Source organism: Bidens hawaiensis, unplaced genomic scaffold, assembly GCF_021521415.1.
Source record: "Bidens hawaiensis isolate Kalapana, Puna unplaced genomic scaffold, B.hawaiensis_p1.1 tig00048857_1, whole genome shotgun sequence".
Lineage (NCBI taxonomy): Eukaryota > Viridiplantae > Streptophyta > Magnoliopsida > Asterales > Asteraceae > Bidens > Bidens hawaiensis.
This window is the reverse complement of record NW_027506093.1, coordinates 98,245-122,418: the sequence shown is the minus strand read 5'-3', so window position 1 is coordinate 122,418 and position 24,174 is coordinate 98,245. Positions and strand designations below refer to the sequence as shown.

Below are 24,174 nucleotides of genomic sequence, written 5' to 3'. Positions count from 1 at the left end.
TACATAATGATATTTTCAAAAAATTTCTATAATACACATCACCCACATTTAATACTATTAAATGTTAATTAATAATATTTATCAATATATGCATCCAAACTAATGACACTTTAAATTTTAAAATAAATGTGTATTATTTTTGTAAAACTATCTAACGATATAAATTTTAATATATAATAAACAAGTTAATTATTTATTATATATTAACTTAATACATAATCCATAATTAAACATTTTCTTAAACTTAATTTTATGTAAGAGATTTTTAAATAAATGACTTCTGACATTTTCATAATTCACAAATTAGATTCCTTTATTAATGTTACGTAATATCGTTTCAAAAATAGCTCAAATGGTTTTTAAACTATATGAAATTACATTAGTTTGGGAATGCTATGTTTTGAAAGGAATACTTACTCCTCTTGGTCGACAACGATTTTGAAAGAGCAACGTGTTTTAATATTGATAAGTTTGCTAATGATTTATTGTTTCTGGAATGTTTGGAATAGAGGTTTAAAAACGAAGTAGTATTAATAAATATTATAAATGTTATCATATGTACGTTTTATAGATAAAAATACTTGCTTATTTTTTGTTACTTGAATGGTTGAAATGTCCGAATTAAACCAGATTAGCAATGGTGATATCCAATCCTAAGACACTGTCAATGCAATATTGATAGTGTTGGTCGAAGATATTAATGAGGTTGTCCAAGATATTAATAATAAATTTTTGTCTTTGTTTTCCGAAGAATAAGTTAAATATCTCAGTTCTGATAGTATAGACAAGTCTAATAGGGTTGGTCCTTACACTCACCGGATTTTCTAAATGGTTTAAAGATGTCTGGTATGCCTAATCATAGATTGGTTCTAAAAGTTGGTGTGCCGATAATGTTACTAAGGAATATTGATCAGAACAACGGTTTATGCAATGGAACCAGATTACAAGTAATTAACTTGGGGAGGCGTTTTATCGAAGTAAAGGTTATTTCAGGTACTAACATTGAGTTTCGCACTTATATAACTCGTAGTGGTCTAACTCATTCAGATAAGAAACTGCCATTCATATTAAAACGAAGACAGTTTCTTGTTGCGGATTGTTTTGCAATGACCATTAATATAAGTCAAGGCCAATCACTAGCAAGAGTTGGCATATACCTGCGAGAACCAGTGTCTACGCATGGTCAACTATATGTGGCTTTATCATCAGTGAAGAGCAGAGACGGTGTTAAAATGCTTATATTAGACAAGGAAAGTAAAGTTACAAATAAAACTACAAATGTGGTTTATAAGAAATTATTTACTAATTTATAATTGTAAAATCGATGTTATTTTAGTTGAATGTTATATTTTTACATGATTTATATATCAGTTGATGCTAGAAACGTGTGGATGTTACATAATTTATATTTTTCCACTCGTGACGCCTACGGATCAATAACCTAGTAGGATTTAAAGTTCCATCTCTATTTATATTTCCCTTTGATCTCTTAAGATATCCGGTGGCTGGTTCTTCTATCCCTTGATTCCAGCTGGATCATATTTATGAGATGAACAAATAAGATTCCTTTAATTAACGTACAATTTTAAAGATTATCTTGGCGATTTAGATAGATCTCTAATTGAGATTTTCTTAGTAGTTATCATATCTTTTTATCAATGAAAATCTTTGGATTTCCTTTTGACATCTTTATTTTTTATTTCTTTAATTGTAAAAAACTTTTCTTAATTTTGTACCTAGAGGTTACAACATTGCTCATTTTTTAAATATATATAAAGTACTATTGTTAAAACACATTTAAATAATAGAAACCTTAATTTTGAGATCGAAATGGGTAATTTCGATATTGATTGTGAGTATATAGGGATATATTTTGAAACATTTTCATAAATGGGAAGGGCAACATCTTCAAACCTTTTTAATTTTATGCTTTCAATTTTAATTTAACTTTTAATTTAATATAAATTAATTTACTACAATAATATGTAATATCAAATATTAAAAAAAATCTAAATACACATCTTCAAATATATATATTTTTTTATATTGTGAGAAAAAAACTAGGTTATTCAATATGAATATTACCGAGGGACACTTTCATCGAAATTTCATTGGTGAAAGTCATTATCGACGAGTATCTGTCGGTGAAGGTTCATCAATAATTTGAGCCTGGGTAATTTGATTATCAACATATTATTGTGGGCGACAGCTAAGGATTACGTACCAACAAATACTTTAGAAAATCGACACCTGTTTGGTAGCCGGTAAGTCTTCTCTGGTGAAGTTAATATGAGTACTGACAGTTTATTGAGGGATTGTAGGAAATAATGGCGGGCGCATGCTTACTACAAACTGTTAATTACTTGAGAAATGTTAACAATTCTTAGTTCTAAGTTCTAACCATAACATGCTCGCTTATGCATTGTCATAGTTACCTAAGTGAAGAAACACTAAGTGACCCCGGGCAGATTACGGATAATCTGGGGGCTAAGTAATGTTTCCCACGAGGGTTAGGTCCGGCAAAGATGGATGTTCTTCAGATGACCTGCAAAACAGACACCGTGAGCTCGTCACTGAGAAGGGGGGGTTCCTCCTTGTGACCACCCTCCGGCGTGAGAATCAGACTAGATTGCTCTGAATATAAGTGTATATTGAGAGAAATAGCTAGTGAAGGTAAGATACCAGATAATGATACCGTTCCAAGGTGTTGGAGTATTTATAGCCGAAGGTAGGTTTCCAAGCAGGTCCAGCCAACTGTATAATATTCCTTTTCCACCAACTGTGGGCTACGCACGTGCCATGCTGGTAGTTGGTGGGTAGGCAGCGGCTGATAGTGACATGGCCGGCTGTGTACTGTTCCTTTTTCCACCAACTGCAGGCTATGTACGTGCCACGCAAGGGTTGGTGAGTAGGCAGCGGCTGATAGTGACATTTTGTACTAGAGCGTGCTCCTCGTACTGTTGTCGGTGAGCTGTCACCCTGTGATTGGTTCATGGGCCGCTCTGGTCAGATCTTGTCTATTTTGTCCATACCTTGGCAGGTATAGTACAAAAGACCTTTCAGAAGCGTACGGACTGGCTCATTTGGGCGGGAGTGTCCCGCCTTGCTCATTCCTTCATGTGACACTACTGAATTATTGAGTTAGTGCCTTATGCGTGTAGCCTTGCTGTTAGTGCGGGTAGCCTTCCCTGATGGCTTGTATCCGCAGCTGCGGGACCAGACGGGGTACTTCACCATTGGGAGGCTTTTCCTGCGGGAACAGCTGGCGTACTGCGCGTAAGGTCTTCATCTCTGAGCATGGTTGGTCCTGCGGAACCAGTTGGTCCTTAGGCAGACGTCCCTCTTCAAGGTGAGTCTTGCGGGTCCAACTGGGCTCTGCTGAGACCTACCTCTTCACTAAGAAATTTTAGTAACCTATTTACTGTTGTGAAAACATTACCTTTGTGAGAGAAATATAATAGTCATTAAGAGCATTTGTCTCAATATGCTGAAAGTGTACGTTATTTATAAGCACAAACTAAACCAGTCAAAGGATATGAATTGATCACCTGAGTGTCTTTTCCGCATGTCTGCATAGATGGAATTCATTTATTACACAAGATTTCTTTTGTGGATGCATAAACTTTCGTTTCTTAACATGTGCATTAATTGCCACAATTCTTTTGTTTTTTCACCTCAGTCAATTGTCCTTTTAAGACTTCATCTCCTTTTCTCCAACCATTTGCAAATTAATTCCACGTTTCGAATGTTAGAATGCACAGTGGCGGAGCTTGGGTTTAATCAAAGGGGAGGCCAAAGTCGTGGAAAAATATTTTAGGGGTGTCCGGCCACAGTACCTATAAAAATTTCCGGACGAAATCGTGAAAATTAACACTACAAAGCAAAAAAAGGTCGGTGACTGGGAACACCCCGGGTCCTTCATAACCTTTGCCCCTGAGAACGGGTAATGTCACCCATAATTCAATTGTTGGCATCACATGATAGCAGTTCATTCGTATTAGTTCATTTCTTTGAATATCAAGGCAAAGCTTAGCTTTGCCAACGAATTCTGATAATCGTATTGTCTCATTGTCTCATTTGCAGCAATTCTTCTTCGATCTTATCAATAGCAGCTTAATTAAAAATAGGGGTTACATACACGTATCTTAATCAAAAATTTGTCTAGGTCATATCTTTTACCCAATTTCAACATCTTCAATCAACCCAATTAAGGAAATATAATAATGAGGTTTGCCTAGGGGACTAAAATGATAAAGAAAACAAACATTGCCATTTATATTTTGAAAAAGGCCGGAGGGTGGGATTAATTTGAATGCCACCCACAGTGGCGAAGCTTGGACGTGAACGTCGGGGGGACTAAAAATGTATAAAAAAATTCACAGACTAGGGGGGCGAGCTTAAAATTTTGGTTGAAAACAAGTATATTTACACTACGTATAAAATATTTCAGACGAAAATTGACTAAATTTACACTAACGTGCGAAAAAACAGGGGGGGGGGGGGCAGGGGTGACACCACGTATAAAATATTTCGGACGAAAATTGGCTAAATTTACACTAACGCGCTAAAAAACAGGGGGGGGGGGGGGGCGGGGCCACCTTTGGCCCTCATTATCCTTCGCCTCTGGCCACCTATATATAGATAATAATACCGATGGGTATAGTGCAAAATATGATATAACCCTAAACTTTTCCTTAAATTATATTGTTTGGATGATTTAAGGTTTCAATGTGAATGCTTCTACGTGTACTTGTTTGTGCAACATATTTTGTGCAAAATAATACCGACGGGTGTAGTGCAAAATATGTACTCGTTTGTTTTGTAGAAAATGAAAATCTTTGATGGACCTAACAAAGCCTTGTGTGGTCCTAATCCAAGTTTCTTAAACAAAAAGTTAGAATGCAACAAATATACATCTAGAAGTTTGCAACTTGTGTGCAAGTATTTCATGGGTTATGTTTCAAATTTAAAAATGAGATTAAACCCACTCTAAAACATGTGGAAAAATAAAAATAGGAAATCATATATGTTTTATTGTTTGGGAGAAAAACAATGGATTATTTTAAATTAAGTGGTTGTTCCACCATTTAACCTAATGTGACCAACTTGCCAAAGAATATCTTTAATGCTCTTATCCAATTGCAGCCTTCTACATATAGAAACTAATACACCTTCTCAACCAATGAGAACGTTTATGTGGGGCATAAGACTAGGACTATGCGATAAGTTATGTAAATAATTGGTTAGTGGTTGTCATTTTATTTCAAATCTATCCATCAAAGGAAACTGTGTTGGTACCCTACTAAAAGGGCACAATTAACTAGTGGCTCTATTACTGCACCAAGTGGCTTAAAACTGGCTACCTAGCTAGTACATGGTTTCACTTTGGGTTGACTAGGTGACTTTTATTATACGATTATTATAATATATTTATATATAATAAAACACAACTTTGGTGCGGAAAGTACCCAATTGGGTCATTTGGCGGCTCCTTAATGGTCGATAACACTTTTTTTTCTTTATTTGTTGAAGTACACCGACCAAATGTCATTTTGTTTTTTTTTAATCTGGTTTCCTAACGAACGTGACAGAAAACGGCCTAATTTGCACTGACTCCCCACATTTTGTTTTAGTTCTAATAGCGCAACAAAAGTAACGAAAAACGAATGACTGCCAAATTTTGTTTTTGTTTTTTTGTGCTTTAGTTCTGATACCATAACAAACGTGACGACGACCAACTAAAGTTGCATAGACTAAACGCCCATACTGACAACGCTCAGATTATAGCAATATCTTTGTTTTACATACCGATGTCACCTCATTGGTCTACCTCAATTTGTATTATTTTTTATATTTTAGTTCTTATACAATAACTCAAGTAACCAAGACCGACCATATTCGTGTCGACTTACCGCCTCAACGTCCGAGACCAATGCTTGAGTTCCATCACCGCACGGGTTTTGCCGACTTGTCCCGACGCAGCACGCCGAATGAAAACACTAGTTTATTATAAGCATCCGTTGTTAATTAGTTAGGAAGTTTCTGTATAACTTTGGCTCACAACTCCTTAATAAGGTTTGTCAAATTAAACTATTCATGAAGTTGCACTTCAGCTTTGTGGGGCTAATAATTGGTAATAGGCTTGTTTATGTAATTTACGCTTTGTTTTGTAATCGTTTAGTTTATTTGTCGTTTTGTAAGTTTATTGCTTGTAAGCTCATTGAGCAGCCCTTTTGGGTCTTAACAATGAATATAGGCATAGGGGTTTATATATATAGGCAAGCTAATAGCCTCTATACCCTAAGCCTTCCATTTTACTATTTCCATTTCACCTACTAACACACGCACACACTTAACGTTCTTGCTCGTTCCAACTCATGATCTGAGATCCTGGTGACCTCAATATCAGGGATTGAGAATCGAACTAAAAACGTAAAGATCCATTCCAGACTCTTTTGAATTTCCAAAACTGTGATGGGTTGAATGACCCTCATATTTGTTTGTTGTTTCATTGGACGAGCAGAGGCAGACCCTAATAGATATGAAATCAATGAATTAGACATGACTTGCTAGATTTGCACGACAGTCAAAACAAGATAGGGTATAAGAGTATGTAAAGGTGCCGAGTTATGGTTATGGTTATGGGTTTTTAGGGACTAGTATAGGTCTTGAATAGCTTTTCCTTAAAACCTGACTTTCCTTCTTTTTCCGTTTGCCTTTGCCTTACCTTTGTCGGCTTTTGTATGTTTATCATCGTTTTTCAAACCATTTTATGTTATCGCTAAGACCGTATTACTATTATTTTTAGTACTTTATTTCTTGTTTTTATTCTTCATTTTTCTTATTCATAATTTATGTTTATTTGGGTGACACTATTTTACTAATTAGGGTATTGATTAATCATATGATTTCACTTTTTGGAATGACATTAACAAACATGATACTCCATGTTCTATAGTTTCGTGGATTAAGCTTTCTATCTTAGTACTAATCAAAAGTTATTAACGTCGTCTCCATATCACAAAATAGAGATTAGAAATTAACAAAAATCACCATCATAATAAGCTATGCATTTCCAAGGGAAATTTGTGAGCTAGCACAATATGTTAAATGAATTCAGATAATAATAATAATAATAGTTAGTTAAAAGAAACAATTAAGTCTTTCATACCAATGAAAAGGTAATTTATTCAATATCTTCTGCGCTGAATGGTGATATCTGTTTGATCACTTTCAAGGTTGTAAAAGTCGATACAAATGACGGTAACGATGCTTGCAACGACGAAGAATAACTTGAAGACACATGAGACGGTACTAAGCAAAAAATGAGCATATAAAGATATTTGCAAATTGAGGCAATGATATGTGGTAATTTTGTGTAAACACATATTGAATTTTTGTGTTGTATATATTTAAATAGTGTTTTACTCACGTGTTGTGCAATAAAATCGATCGGTAAACTCGGACGCCGCAACAATGAGTTACCTCGAATTCGGTCGGGATTGACTATGTTGGTTTCGGTTCCGGGAAATAAACCTAAAAATTAAATACGTCAAATAATTAACATATTTAAAACAAAAACCAAAAAAAAGTAGCGGCACTTGTATAGCGTATAAAAAAATTAACATAATTTATACGATCGGTAAAACCCAGCCGTTGGTAAAAGCCGACCGTTACGACGGTAAGTTGACGCGAATTCGGCCAGTATCAACGACATTCGTTACGGTAAAACAACGTTGGTCAAAATTTTAGCGTAAAAATCCAAAAAATAAATTCGTGAAATTAATATATAAAAAAAATATTTAAAGCGACATTTATTCAGTCGCTAAAACCCTGGAGGTGGTAAACCTCAAGCTTGTTGTTCTCGGGCGTTGAGGCTGTCACTCGCCGTGAGTTCATTCGATCTAGGTACATTCGATACGTTACCAGAACATTACAATTAATTAATATATAATGTTATAAACAATAGCTATATAATATATATTATGTTATATATAAAATTATATAAAATAATTATGAATATATAAAAATTATTTTAATATATAAATAGCAAACGATCCAAGCCCAAGCCAAGCTCAAGCTTGAAAAACTACTCACGAATCAAACCCGAGCTTTACAAATAGAGATCAAAACGAGTCGAGCTCGAACTCTGTAGTTAAACGAGCTCGTTTGCAACTCTAATTACAAGTACACCAAACTCATGCATAACTTATTTTGCTAACTAATTAATCTAGTCTCTCTTCTAACCACGTGACCAAGACTTGCAGCATAAATTAATAAAGTTTTTGGAAAGGACGAAGCAGTTGAAAGCAAGTTGCATGCATAAACCGAAAAGAAAAACAAATTGCATGTGGTGTTGCTTACGCTGCATCCAATAAAACTAAAGCAGACCTACAATTAGTGGCAACATAATAACTACTACTATTAATTTATTAACTAGTTCAAAGCTCTCCCTGTTGTGGCTGCCCAGACACAAACTCAACCGGTATAGGTTGAACTCATCACGACACTAACACTAAATCCAAAATATAGTTTGAAGTAAACGCACGTAGCAGTAATACACTTGTATATATAACTTACGATGAAAAAAGAAAATAACATTTTAAAAAACGACGATTATTTAGTCGGTTATGCCTGCATAAAACTTTACGTAACAACATATTCGGTTAGGTTCGTTGCGTAAAAAAATAACATAACATAAAAAAATAGAACACGAAGCATGGTATGGAAGACGCTTGTACGTGGTATCGACTATGCCTTTTAATATTATGTATAATTTGTTAACACAAATATCTCATCTATGGCAGGGCTGACAATTGGGTACCTGTTAAAGACACGATAAGACCTGTTAAGCAAAAAAGTGCGGTATGTGAATTTTTTATTTTCTTAAAAAATTGAAATTACTAGACTAGACTCCCTCATTATCCCTTATTGGTACACAAAACTTAATATTTGTGTTACGCGCGTCGCCTCTTACCTGTTAAACCTGTTAAGACACGAATTGCCAGCCCTAATCTATGGTGATATCCATACACTTCAGGGTCTTTATACGTGTAGCAAGTGGTTACAACTATACCTTTTTTTCGAACCGTGAACTTTTATAAATAAATGAGCAAAACCAAATCACTCTCCACAACAATAGAGAGGAGCCCTGACCAACGACTCAATTACATTGTCACACTCCAACTTAGGGCCTAGGCGTGTGACCAATAGTTGGTACCTGTTTTGTAAATATATCAGAGTTTAAGGTTGTAAAACAAAAGTTATGATTAAATATTAATATATTCCAAAAGACGAGAATAAACACCCGTTAGTTTGTTACAAAAGAGTTGAAGTTAAAAACCATAATTTACAACATTTTAATATTAAAACTTTATGAGCCATCAGATCGTCAAACGGCTAAACTCCAACTCCAAACGTCTACTCTTGATTATATGTAAAACAGATTATAAAATACGTCAGCAACACATGCTGGTAAACATGCTGACGCTAAAACATTTATGAATGCCTTAATTAGTTCATACTCGAAACAATCAGCGGCCCTCTAGACCGGAGTACCAATTATATCACATTAGTCCAGTCCTCACAGCCTTATAGACTGGCTCAAAAAGACGGGGACCTAGTACCATGCATGGTGGAGTATGCCTACCCTCTGCCCATATATGTAAGGATCCAAACACAAGTATAACTAGCTCAATTGCCAGCAGATACTAAAGTTTTAGAGATACATTATCCCATGTAAACTTTGGTTTCTGAGTAAATGACTTGATTAAAGAGTTTTAAGTTATGAGCGTATTAACCTTTGTTTTGATCAGTGCTTTCACTGATTTTGTTTTGAAGTTATCTCAGACCTATAGTACGAGAATAACCAAGTATAAATACTAGATCGACGATATAGCTTTAGACCTTTAGTCTATTTGCATAATCATTACCTTCATAATTATTTCTTTATACTTGGATCTTTAGTCCAAAACATTTATTCATAAAACATTACATTTCTTCTTCATGAAGAAAAGTATATTTCAAGTTTCATCTTTGCTAAGAAACATTATAAAATTCATATAATTATAAAGAAATAATATTTTATCTATACCTTTGTCTTATAAAACTATATTTCACTTTTTTATTTTATCAAGGTATAGACTATACCACAGACTAGGGTCTAAGCTATTTGTAATAAAATAATCGGGTAGTACTTCTACCTTGTATGACTAGCTTTATAAGAAATGCCTAAGCTTAACACAGGCAACACTTCTACTTGTCGGTGGGTAAACGAGAATAAAAACAAACAAAGCTTCAACACTTGTATGTACTTAGAGAACAGATCGTTAGAACGTCGGGTCGATGCATGATTATCGAGACAAGTGATAGTGGAGTGGAACTTTGGGATGCCTAAAACAGAGCTCGACACCCCTATTTATAGGGCTGAGATTGTGACCCATCGCGATACGCGATGGGTTGAAAGAGATCCATCGCGTAGCGCGATGGAGCGATGTTGACACGTGGCACAACGTGGCTAGACACGTGTCACGATTCCTTCGCCTGGTCATCGCATATCGCGATGACCCAAAAGGTTGGGCGATCGCGTATCGCAACACCGCCCATCCTGGGGCAATGTGATGTACCCATCGCGTGTCCGATTGTAACATCACGAAAATATCGGGTTAAAAATACCAAGTTCCAATAGTACAAGGAATTAAAATATAAAATTCCGGTTTCTGTCTGGTCGCGATACGCGACGACACAAAAGACAAGCCCATCGCGTATCGCGATGGGTATGTTTACAAAACTCAAGAAGTGAGCAGACGGCGATACGCGATGGACCAAAACCCAACGTCATTGCGATACGCGATGACGTGATCTGACTGCATGACACGTGTCCACCACGTGTCACATGGTGGCATCTTGACACGCCACGTGTCACCACGTGGCACTACGTCCGCCACGTGGCGACACGTGGCATACCTACGTGTGACTCATCATGCCTACATCACAATACGCGATGGCATGATCAAGAGACCATCGCGTATCGCGATGGGTCCCATATCAGCCTATAAATAGGGGGTGACCACCCCATTCTCACATCACCCAAATTCAAACTCACTTTCTCTCTCTAGAATTATTCTCTCTCTACCTCGGTTTTCGTGCTGCGACCCGACAAATAATAACCTCGTAATCCGCACCATATACCGACGACACCTAGAAATTCGTACCGACAAATCCCGACGACCGGCGCACCTCATTTTGCATGTCGACCTCGTAACGCGTGACGACCTCGTAAACCGTGCCGACCCGAAGTTCTGCTTCGAAGTGCGTACCGACGAAGTTTTAAAAACCGGCGTGTCTCGATTTGCGTGACGAGGAGGTGTTGATCAAAGAACTCGAGAGAAATAAAGGCGTCGAAGTGCTGCCGAAATTTCTAGGATATTGTAAGCGAAACAATGGTAGGCATAATGTCGAATAAAATATTAATAAAATAATAAAGGCTAAGACCCTAGTCAGGGGTATAGCCTAGACCTTGATCAAATTAAAAGATAATAATAAAATAAGATTTCTTTATAATTAAAGAAATACAAAATTTTATATAAACAAATGTTATAACTAAAAACATAATTTCTTTATGGTTAAGAAATATAAGTATTCATATAATGGGGATATAGTTAAAATAATATTTCTTCAAGAGTAAGAAAGATAAGTTATACCTACAAGAGGTATAGTTGAAATATTATGAAAAGTAAAAGTTTACATATAGAGGTTATAGTTAAAATAGTGTTTCTTTATAATTAAGAAATATAAGATTTTGTATACAAAAGTTATAAACAAATGACGTTTATTCTTGAAGAAGAAACACATCATAGACATTTCTTCTTGAAAAAGAAACATAGTGTATGGTTAGCAAATAAAGAGAAAGATTTCATATCAAAAATATTTCATTTGTAACATCCCGAAATTTCTAAAAATAATATTAATTATATTAATTTATTATTGGTGAGAGAGTTTACACGGGTTAGCGAAGAAATAATAAATAAAGTAGGAGTTAGTATGGGTCGGGCTAGTGTTGGGTAATGGATATGGGTTATGAACTTGGGTTAATAAGGAAGGAAGATAGACCATGGACTCAAGCCCATGATCCATAATATTTAAGTCTTAAATCACCCTTTAATCCTTTCATTTCACATATTTCATACACCACGAAAACACACACTTAGCTCTCTCTCATCCTACTCTCTCTCTCTCTAGCCGAAACCAAGAAAAAGAAGAAGGAGAATCAGTTTTCAACCCGAGGTAAGAATAATATGATGTTGTATGAACCCAAACCCGTTATATTTAGTCACGAAACGACGAGCCGACACCGTTAAACCGTTGAAGTCACGAGATCCGGGTGGAATCGGGTATAAACCGAACCTAAGATAAGCTTAGGGATCACCCTAGCTCAGATCTGGATCGAATAAGACGAAAAACGGTGAAAACGGTAGTGAAACAAGCGAGATCTCGTTTTTTCGGCGAGATCCCGTTGTTCCGGCAACAGCGGCGCCGGAGATTGTTTGTACGAGAATGTCAGAATAGTCTGACATTCTGACCTAACCCTAGTTCGTTAACGGGAAGTTAACGAACTAGAGTTAATTCGTTAACGGAGGGTTAACGAATTAGAGGTAATTCGTCAAGGTGATTCGTTAACAAAAGCTTAACTAACTAGCCTTAGTTCGTATCCAATTCGTTAAGGAGAAAGATGATGAACTAACTCCAATTCGTTAAGGAAGAACTGATGAATGAACCCCCAGTTCGTTAAGGGTTCAGTTTGTTAAAGTACCAATTCGTTATAAAGGTCCAATCCCCGGACTTAGAAAAAGAATGATTTAATTACAAAGAAGCCCTTGGACTCTTAAGCTCGACCCCAGCCAGGGGCTCTGCCCCTTGGACCCTGCTAGGGGCTGCCGCCCCTAGACCCTGCTGCCAGGGGCGCTGCCCCCGGACCCCCGTTCGTTGAGGGTATTAATTAAACTAGAAACGCGATATAGAGAGTGATAGTAATCAATGTGCGTAATTTTTATACAGTTAGTCGTGCACAGCAAAAAAAAGGAGTAACCATTAACGGAAAGAGTAACCGAGTTCAGGTGAGTTTCTAGCCCCACTTTCTTGTTATGTTTCAGGGCTGTGTGCATACTCGATGTGATAGTTAATACACTTACCTTAAGTGGTAAGTGTATGCCTTGTACGATTTATGTATGATGATGTTAGTACATGAATGATCTTCAGATATTGCATGTACTGCCAGGTGATAGTCAAAAATATGAATATATAAATAAATTTGATATATGAATGATTGATTGTTGTACGTGAAAGATCTTCGGATATTGCGTGTATTGTCAGTTTATAAATAAAGATATAAATGTCATATGTAATATATGGATGATGTATGAACATTATAAATGAACACTTGTCGGGGCGTGAACGATCTTCGAATATTGCACTTACCGACAAGGGGTATGACTGTTAAACGAAGGATGTGAAGAACGCCTAGCGTGTTCTTATGCTACAGTGTACTTATTGTCCATGTATACAGGTACATGAATGGTATGTAAGTTCTACGTCCGACATAGTAAGTTAGGACGGCAAATCCCTCTAACTTCCGTTGGACATAGACTTGGCATGTGGTGACGTAGTTAAGGACTGCATGCCTTATACGTGTTATAGATGTTAGATGGGAACGTAGTTAAGTACTGTGGGCCTTATACGTGATATTGATGATAGATGTGAACGTAGATAAGGACAGTCGGCCGTATACGTATTATAGATAATAGACGTCAACGTAGATAAGGACTGTGGACCTTATACGTATTGTAGATAGCCCCAGCATAGGAAATGACTGTGGACCTTATACGTGTTGTATTTGTGTTGTGGTAGCATAGGGGAGGACTGCGGACTTCGTACGTGCTATGGTTAGGTTGCAACAGAGGGAATGACTGAGGACCTTGTACGTGTTGTTAATATAGGATGGTATAGGGAAGGACTGCGGACCTTGCACGTACCATAATTTGGTGAACATAGGTAAGGACTGCGGACCTTTTACGTGTTCACGACCTTGAGTACAGGTATAGACGGTGGACTATGAACGTACTCTCGGTAGACTGAGGTTAGTGATTGTAGATATGTATGTACACTACAACAAAAAGGGCTTTTTAGGACCTTTTGTGTGGGACGCTTGAAAAATAAGGTCCTAAAATCTATTTAATAGGACAAATGAACTTTTGGGGTCCTTTTACAATATACACTATATAACCGGTGTCCTAAAAAGTTATTTAATAGGATGGATGATTCTTTGGGGGTCGTAATATCATATAACTTAATAAGACACTTAAAATGTAGATCCTAATAAAGTTATCTATAAGACATGTAGTTGTTGGTGTCCCATTATGTGGTAACGTAATAGGACACTCGATCACCAGATGTCTTATTATAACATAAGTTAATAGGACACTTTGTAGTTAAGTTATAAATGTTCGGTGTTATATGACCCTTTCTAGTCGAAGTCATATAAGATCATAACTTAATAGGACATTTGACACTAGGGTCCTATAACTTTAACCTTTATAAGACGCTTAATAATTGTGGTATTATTATAATACACCGTAATAGGACATTTGATATTTGAGTCATAAAACATATGTTTTATAGGACGCTTATTCGCTAAAGTTTTATTATAACATAACTTAACAGGACACTTGACACTTGAGTCTTATAACTTTAACATTTATAAGACGCTTAATCATTCACTACAAAAAAATGTCATTTAGTGGCACACGTTATTAATGAAATTTTACTTTTGTGCCACTATTTTAGGTTTTAATGGAACTTTATGTATGTCACATTTGCTTAGCACACAATTTTTGTGGCATTTGAAAATTATGCAATTAACATTTAGGTTTTAATGGCACTTTAGATATGTCACATTTGCTTAGCACACAACTTTTGTGACATTTGACAATTGTGCCACTAACATTTAGGTTTTAATGGCACTTTATGTATGTCATACTTTCTTGGCACACATTTTTAATGGCATTTAGTATTTTTGACACTTAAATGTAGGTATTCAATGGTATCTTATGTATGGGATATTTACTTAGCAACGTTTACAGTGACATTTAGCATTTGTGTCATGTAAAGCTTTCAATAAATTTTAGGTATTTTAATGGCATCACTACTAGAAAATTAGGCTAAAATATTTGCTGTGTTAAAAACATAAAATCTAACTCAAACACACTTAATAAATGGAACTCAAACCCGATTCTTGTAACCCATTTATCCGGTCAATTGTTTGTTAGAGACGGATTAAACATGTGGACATACATTTCTTTGTGGTTGCTAAATTGCTACTAGCTTACATATTTACTTCAACTCAAACACAACTCAACAACTTAAATATAAAACATGATAATCAAAATCTGATTACTTTTATTTTGCATTTTAAATTATCACATGAAGCATCACTCTCTACTTTATCACATACACACAATCGCCTTTTTTTTTGGAGGGGGGGGGGGGGGATCTTGAACCAAATGTTTTATATGGCTCATTCTAGACTTTTCATAAAATATTGCGTTGATTTGGATAATGCATTTTAGTCAAAGGGCTGGTGGGTTAATTAAAAACAAAAAGGTAGAAAGTAGATGTAATTTTGAGAGTTGCTTAGATACAAGCTAAAAGTTATAAACTACTATGTTTCCTTTTGGCTTACTATGAAATTTGCGAGTATGTTCATACACATACACATATCAAGATACATGTCCATGCAATTGATTCTATGAACTTTGGATAAACTTTTAAGGTAATATACTATCAACTGTTGTAAATAAAAACACCATAAATAATTGCTAACATCGTAGACAGTCAACACATATATGCAACTATGGTTTGACATAATTGCTAAACTATAAGGTAAATTCGTTATAAAGATACTTAAAATAAGTTATTATAATCCAAAATCCTTTTTGACCTGAACCATTTTGCGCCCCAACCTGTCCCGGCCCGAACTGAACCAATATAACTAGGGATGGACATTTTTAACTGGGTACCGGTACCGTATTGGTTATACGTATTTTCATGTTTTCGGTATCGGGACTACTTGGTTTTGGTATTTTCAAGGGCACTCGTAGGGATCGGTGTCAAACCAAAAACATCGGTATGGTATTCATTATACAGTTTTACTCATTTTCATGATCGATATTTTCGGTATGGTACTGGTACTGTACTGATCTAATCCCTAAATATAATTGTTTTTTAATCGACTAGTTTTGACCTGGATTCGTTTTGTAAAGATTTCTTAAAGTAATTAACTAGAAAAAAAAAAAATATATAATCCTTCAAAAATCATATCAATATCCATGTAAAAAACTTATCCCTCTAACCACAAAACACAATATCAAATATTAATTCAGATCCCCGTAACCAATCTTCTAATTATATGAATGAATGGATCACATTTCTTTATAATTTTAACCCCTTGAATGTCTTTCATATCATATCTTGTTGAATATCACATGTGTAAGCCTAAAGGTGGAAAAACACTCAAGGATTTGAGGATAAGAGATGAAGAATGTATCTTGCTGTGTTGTTAGAGTATAAAATGAAACAGAATATATATATATATAGGATTAGGTTTATTTCAGAAGTATTCTTAGCACGAGAAGTGCGAGAAGTTATTACAACCAATCATATATTTTCTTTTTATTTTTCCATTAATTTATCTACAAGGGTATGAATGTAATCTATCCAAAATTTAGTTTTGGTAACTATTAATTGTAAGGGGTTTCAAAACATATTATTATTTTTTTTTGTTTATAATAAATATCTAAAGGCTTTCACCATCAACCATGAACCATGTTTACAATTTTAAATATAACCATAATAGCAGAATATCTGTATTGAAAGAAATATTCTAACTGAATGAAAAATGGTTATTATTATTGTTATCACATCAAATTATTATACAGATACTTAAGTCATATATGAATCACAATAATATCAACAATATACATGTATTATTGTTGTACGTAGACTTTGAATTTCACATTGCTCAATTTTGACATTTTTTTGCTTTCTTGTCTTGAACTTCAACAACATTATTTACCATACATAGTAAGCATATCTATCCTACACATTGACTCGTTAAAAACTATTTCCTACACTGTAAAAGAAAAACTTATCCTACACAATAAAAAAAAACTTATAGTACACACCCTACACAGTAAAATAATGTATCCTACACACCCTACACAGCCGAAAAACTTATCCTACACACCCTACACAATAAAAAAAAACTTATACTACACCATATACAGTAAAATAATGTATCATACACACCCTACACCGTAAAGAAAACTTATCCTACAAACCCTACACAGTAAAGAAAACTTATCTTACAAACCCTACACAATAAAAAAAAGAAACTTATCCGACACGTTTAAAGAAAAAAAATACTTATTCTACACAAGTACACAACTGAGATGTTTGATGAACATTATATTGTTACATCTTTACAAATGGATTCAATAATAAAAATCATAATTTTTCGATCGAGAACTCTCTGTAAATAATTTAAATGGGGTCATATATTTAATGTTGTAAATTATATTAAATGTGATTGGAAAAAAAAAAATTGAAAACGACAAACCATAATCCTTTGAATATTTACAAATTGATCCAATAATAAAAGTCAATTTTTTTTTCAAATACACTATAATCTAAATGTAAGTTTATATAGGTATAATTTAAGGATTTCATAAAGGCCATACGTTTTTTTCTTTTATGCAACTTAAATTGACAGTTTTGCCCTTTCACATTAATGACCACTATATTAATGTCGTTTGAAATTATATAAATGTCTTTTGTATTTTGAACCATTGATTAACTTAATCAACGGTTAAGATTCACTTCTCGCTATAATTTCACTTCTCGCATGAACCATATATATATATATATTAATCAGCAACAATTAAAATGTAGCAACAATTAAAATGAATCATGGTGGTACAGTAAGCAACAAACAGTAAAATGTTGTTCATTGAAAAATTTTCAGACTAAAATCAATATACATGCCAAACGACTAAATCAAAATGACAAAGGGCGAGACAATAAACTGAGTAAAGAGCAAGAACAGCCCCCGTATATGTTGAAACGGCTGTTAGATATTACCTTTTGTTTGGTGTGATAGGAGAAAACGATCATCCTGTCAAGGATCGATTGAACGCCAGAGAATAGACAATAAAACTGTGAGGGAGATGGTCAAAAAGGTCTGAAATGCATTTTAGAGGGAAATGGATTTTGCCGGGGTCCTATTTGAGGTAGGAGGGAAGTTGGGAATTTGATTATAGGAAACTAAATTGAAAAGGTATTTTATTTTTATGAATAATTAATAAATACTAACAAACAAAGAAAATAAAATTAAAAGTTATTTATATTATTAAAATATTTTCAAATGCTTTGTATTAGGTTATTAGCGAGTATCTTTTTTCGTGGGGTTGGTGACGCAATGACATACCAAATTCTTTAAACACCTAGATATCCCATTTAATTAAGAATTTGCCATTAAAAAACCTTGTATTAGTCATAATGAACTAATGTTCATTTCTCTAAATAACATAAGTATCATCTTTACTTATTTGAATAACATTGACCGAAACCAATCATAAATGTCATTACTGGTTATTATTGATCACTATTGATATCGATTGACCCTATTGACATTGATTAGCCATTATTAATCAGTCTTAACTAATAATAGCCTTTGTTTTCCACCACTAACCATCATTAGCCAATAGACCCTTGATTGACTATCATTGACAACTAACCGACCATCAGTCCCCTAATTGACCAATACTTACCACGCTACTCCAATTGGTTAATTATCATTAACCTTAGATGACCATCATTAACCATTATTGGCCCTTATTAAGCCATATCAACTATGGATGACTATAATGATGATCGTTGACCAATATTCGCCATACACGACCATATTCACTTTTAATTATACAATGGCTTTGTTGATCAGAATATGAATGACCTTAATTGACCCTAAATGGACCAATATCGATCATTGGTGACCAATATTAACCTTCATTGACCACAAATACGCTAGATTCAACATGTCTAATCATCATTAATCCCCCCCATTGAATATCATTGAGTACTATCGGTCCCATTAGATTATCCCATATCAACGACATGCCTAATTGACCACTCTTGATATCATTGAGTACTGTTGGTCCCATTAGATCATCCCATATCAATGACAAGCCTAATTGACCATTCTTGATTAATATTAAATGTAATTAACCAATAACCATAAGTGACCATCATTTACCCTCATTGATCAATAACCGTCAACTAATTTTTGGTCATCAATGGCCAAGATTCACCGTCGTTTCGCGGGTTTGTGTACGGTATAAACAGGTTTTAGGTCAATCCCTCGAACCTGTTTAGTCATTTTTTGTTAAGTATGAAGTATAAATATTTGATAACAATATATAACAACAACAACAACAATAATAATAATAATAACAACCTTTAAGTTAAACAGGTCGTGTTCAAGTAAACCCACGAATATGCGCCTCTAGGGTTCAGGGTCATGTGTCTTACGCTATTTTCAGGCTCAGTCATGTTCGGGTTAATATGTTTGTGCTCGAATCAGGTGAAACCCGCCAATTCATAAAAACAACTCGTTTAACAACCCCTAAATTCACTGACCATCCATGACTAATAATGACCCTACTCTTCCAAGACAACAATTTAATATGATATCCATAATATCCACGAATTGACAAAGAATGACTACTGATGTCTTACGTATAATATTTTATTATTATTTTGAAGTAATAGACACCATAATTGATTTTTCGATTGATATATTCTTAGTTTCTTTGAAAACATGTTTAAAATCGTGTCACCATATTTGGCTATTTGCAGCCCAAATTCCTTATCAAACATTTGCGTCCGATTTGACGAGAGAATTTTTTTTCCTTTTATTATTCTTTGTGATCTATAATATATAAATGATTACATGATTTGTATTCTCTTTTAAAGCTAAAATTTTTCCATTCTTTTTAACCGTCTCCGACTTCTCTGGTCTTTTTTAACCCTAGTAAGTATTAACACAGAGACGATTGATGCTTTCATGACTCGTCTCTCAAACGTGTGATCTCTGATCGATTCAAACTTCTTGATTCAAGGGCTGTGCTAGATTATCAGGTTTGCGCTCAAATATTAGGTATGCTCAACTTTGGATATGTTGTCGAACCATTAACTATACCCTCTGCTCGATTTTTGTTACAGTATACTACAATATGTTAAAATGATAGTGTTATTTAACATGAATTTTAGATTTGTGTAAAAGATAATTTCTTTTTTCAACTAGGACTTTTTTGTGTAGTTTCATCTGTTGAAATCGATAAGGATTTTAATTGTTGTTTTGCTTAATAATTGATGTTTCTTTATTGTTTCTTGCCAAATAATCTTTTAACAGATTAATTAACATGAATATATTAGGGTTTATATACTAGTGAGATTCAAATTGTTATCTTGAGGTAGTTCACCTACGATTGTGTATGTTTGTACATATTAAAAGATGTAGCTCCTAATCAAAAGTTCTGATTTTAGCCCAAGGTTCACTCATTGTTTTTAGGTTCTATGAGATTTTATAAATTATGGCTAATCAGTTTTTGTATGTTTAATTTCACAATGATGAAGATGAACATTGTCCATCTTAGAAGATCAAGTCTTGAATAAAATTTCTTATATGCTTCTACCTCTATATTGTAGTGTATCTTAGATATCATTTTTTAATTGGTTTACCTTTTTTTTTATCATTAATGATTTATTGCGAGATGCATATATGATTTTTTTGGTGTGTTTGGGCCTATCAGTTGGTTTTTTTAGTGTGTTTGAAACCTGTAGATCAGGTTTATGGGAATGTGATGGGGGCTTGGGGAATTTGGAAAATCTTGTGATGTGGATAGTGCATATGTATTGTTTGATGAAATGCCCGAAGAAGATTCTTACAATTTAGGTGTTAGATTGTTGCTGTGATTTCCCAACAATTTAAGCTGGTGGCTAATAATTCGTATTTATTGCAGACCTGAAGATATGCAAGGCCAAAGCTCCACAAGGCATATGAATGATTATGAAAAGAGTAGAATGTTAAGGGTTCAGGAGAACCAACAAAAATTACAAGCTATGGGATTGAAAAATATTGTTAAGTCTGTGACAAGTCTAGGAGAGAGTGACAAGACAAAGAAAAAGTAAAACAAACCAATGGATACCTGCGAGAAAGATGTAGAGTATATGCCTGAATCTGACTTTGATTTTGATGATGATGTGGAGCAAGTTTATCAAGAAGAAGCTGCTACAAAAATCTCAAAAAAAGTACTATAAAAAATTCGGATAATATGTTTTCTTTGTGTTTATTCTCTAACAGTTCAACTTACAGATGCAACTTGAAGATGTTTTCATGTTCGTGTTCATCCGTTAAGGAAATGAACTTGTTCATGTTCGTTTGTTAACTTTCTAGATGAACAAAAAATAACACAAACGAACATATAATAAAAAGAAAATACCCTTCGAGTTTAATTTGGTATTCATCAACAAATATAGAGAAAGTCCATTAAACTTCAACCATTTTAGTCCTTTACTACCCAAACTGCCCCTGCAGTTCGTGTTTCAATTTATTTAGTATTTTTAATGTATACATGTACATTGTAAATTATGTTTACTTTTTGTAGTTCGGAATGTACGTAAAAGAGTGAGAGGACCAACCCGTTTGCCAAAATTTTGGGCCCAAGAAAAAGGGGATAGAATTCCTATTTTAGTTAATGCACATGGACAACCTATTAATGACAAAAGTAGTCAACTAACTCATTTCATGGGAACTCTTTCAAGGAGTGGAAAGTATTGTCCGATCCGATTTATAAACCATGGAATAAGATTAAGGGCACTAAAAAACAAGTGTTGCTTAAACTCCTAAAGGTACATAATTAAAAATCTATATGTTAATGACTAAATTATTTGTTTACTCATGTGACTTGTTCCATTTGTAGACAAAATTTGATATTCCAGAAGATGCAGATGCGGCTGGATATTGAAATCATTTGGGCAGAAGATGAAGAACTGGAGGGCAAGAGTTAAAGAACTATACCATGATCCGTCTTAGTCACTTCAGGAACACATAAGTTCTAGGCCAAAACAAGTGCTAAAAAAACAATGGAGGAGACTAGTGAAGTATTGGAATAAAGAAAAGTCTAAGGTGCGAAATCGCCTTCCACTACAAATAACATTAGTTTATTTTCCATTCTGATATTTCACTTTCTTACTGAAGACGGTAAGTGAAAAAAACAAGGCGAATCGGGCAAAGAAGAAGATGGAGCAAGTAACGGGTAAAAAAGTTATGCTCGAGTCCGTGAAGAGCTAAAGGTGATTGTATAAGATGGTGCAATTGTTAATGTAGCATATCGATATCCGTTGTTAATACTCATTTTATTTTTGTTCAAACAGACATCTATGGGACATGATCCAAGTCGAATGGAAATTTTTCGTGCAAGCTTCTCCAAAAATGGAACTACAAAAAATGAGGATGCTGCAAATGCAATTGTAAGTAATATGCTTATATATTCATATACATATCTTTTCTATGTGTTCTTTATGGTGATAAAAATACATATCTTATTTTTGTTATTATATTTAATACAGGCACAAATGCAACAACTTAGTTCTAATCTTCCCGAGGGTTCGACCGATAATCCTAGACCATATGATGTTTTTTCTAAGGTAATGGGTAAAGATCGAAATGGTGATGCAGTCTGGTCTAGGTATCTGTGGTTATGATGTTTGGGGTGTAATACCAAGTCGTTAAGCATGTTGTAGAGAAAACATCCAACTGAAGTCTAAATGTGAAGAACCTACTAGTACCGTGGTCCAGTTAGAAGCCCAGGTGTCCGATATGAAAGGGTCGGAGGATGGTTCTAGTGTTCCACCTGTTACATCGTCATCTTTCCCCATTGTAACAAGTGGACCTCCATGTTTGCGGGCATTTTTCTATATAAATCTTTAGTGTTCCATATTTTGTATGTTATCTTTTATACTTCATCAGAAATATGTTATAAACAATAGGCACATCACTATATTTTGCACAAAGTACATGGTCAAAAAGAGGATTAGTATGTAATTTGGATACTTTGTTAGACTTAGGATATTGAGAAGCTGCGAAATAGAGGTAAATCTTTAGCTTGTAGGCTCATCAGAGAATTGATTGTAAGTTGGTGATTAAATAACGGTTACATTGGGCTACACTAGAAAACAACAATGTCTATTGATGTTTTTTTTCATATTATTTTTTCTATAAAATGTTAGCCTGCTATTGTAAAACCTTCTTTTTTGTAAAGTGATTTTTGCACTATAATGACTCGAGTTTAATATATAACTGTTTTTTGAAAACTAAAATCTAGGTCGGAGATGAATCCTCAAAAGCATTCTAAACCCTACTGAGCTTGTAGCAAGAGGACGGGCGAAGAGCCTGGACCCAAATGAGCTAGTTGGTGGTACAGAGATTGGATCAAAATGGTGTGAGGTAAATGTTCAACTACCAATAAAAATAGATGAAATATTGGTGAGACCATATGGGTTATTTTCAACAATTCAAGATTGTATTGGTGCATCCATCGCATGGCCTTGTCCATTCATCTCGGTATGTATTTGTTAAACTTGTGATACGAATAATTTTAATAACATGGAACTTAATGCTTACACATGAATGGTTTATTTGTAGGTAGTCCGTGAGGATTGAGGACGCATGATGACTCGGGATTTAATGGTGCTTGCTTCTTTTATTACTTTTAATTTTTTTGTTGAATGTTACAAGAGTTTATGTTGGATAATGTTATAACTTATTTATGTTTAGTGTTTCGTTATAAACAAACTTATTTAAATAATGAAGTTTTATTTCTTTCAATATTTAGATGTCCATAAATGTATCGTAAAATTGTGTGTGTGTGGACCTTTAAAAAAGGTTTTTATAATATGATTTGTTAGGACTTCGAATTTTTGTCATATTAAACGTTAAAACATTGTAAAAGTGTCATCACATGTTTTTTTAGGACGTTGTTTAAGTTGTTCGTAGACATATTA

The 24,174-nt window shown here is 34.4% G+C and overlaps 1 long non-coding RNA gene across 1 annotated transcript; it reads left to right on the top strand.

Moving 5' to 3' along the window:
• Nucleotides 1–22,974: 22,974 nt before the first annotated feature.
• Nucleotides 22,975–23,968, top strand: LOC143616681 (uncharacterized). Its single transcript, XR_013150703.1, has 3 exons — nucleotides 22,975–23,102; nucleotides 23,433–23,734; nucleotides 23,816–23,968. It is a non-coding gene; the product is annotated as an uncharacterized LOC143616681 (long non-coding RNA).
• The last annotated feature ends 206 nt before the right edge of the window (nucleotides 23,969–24,174 follow it).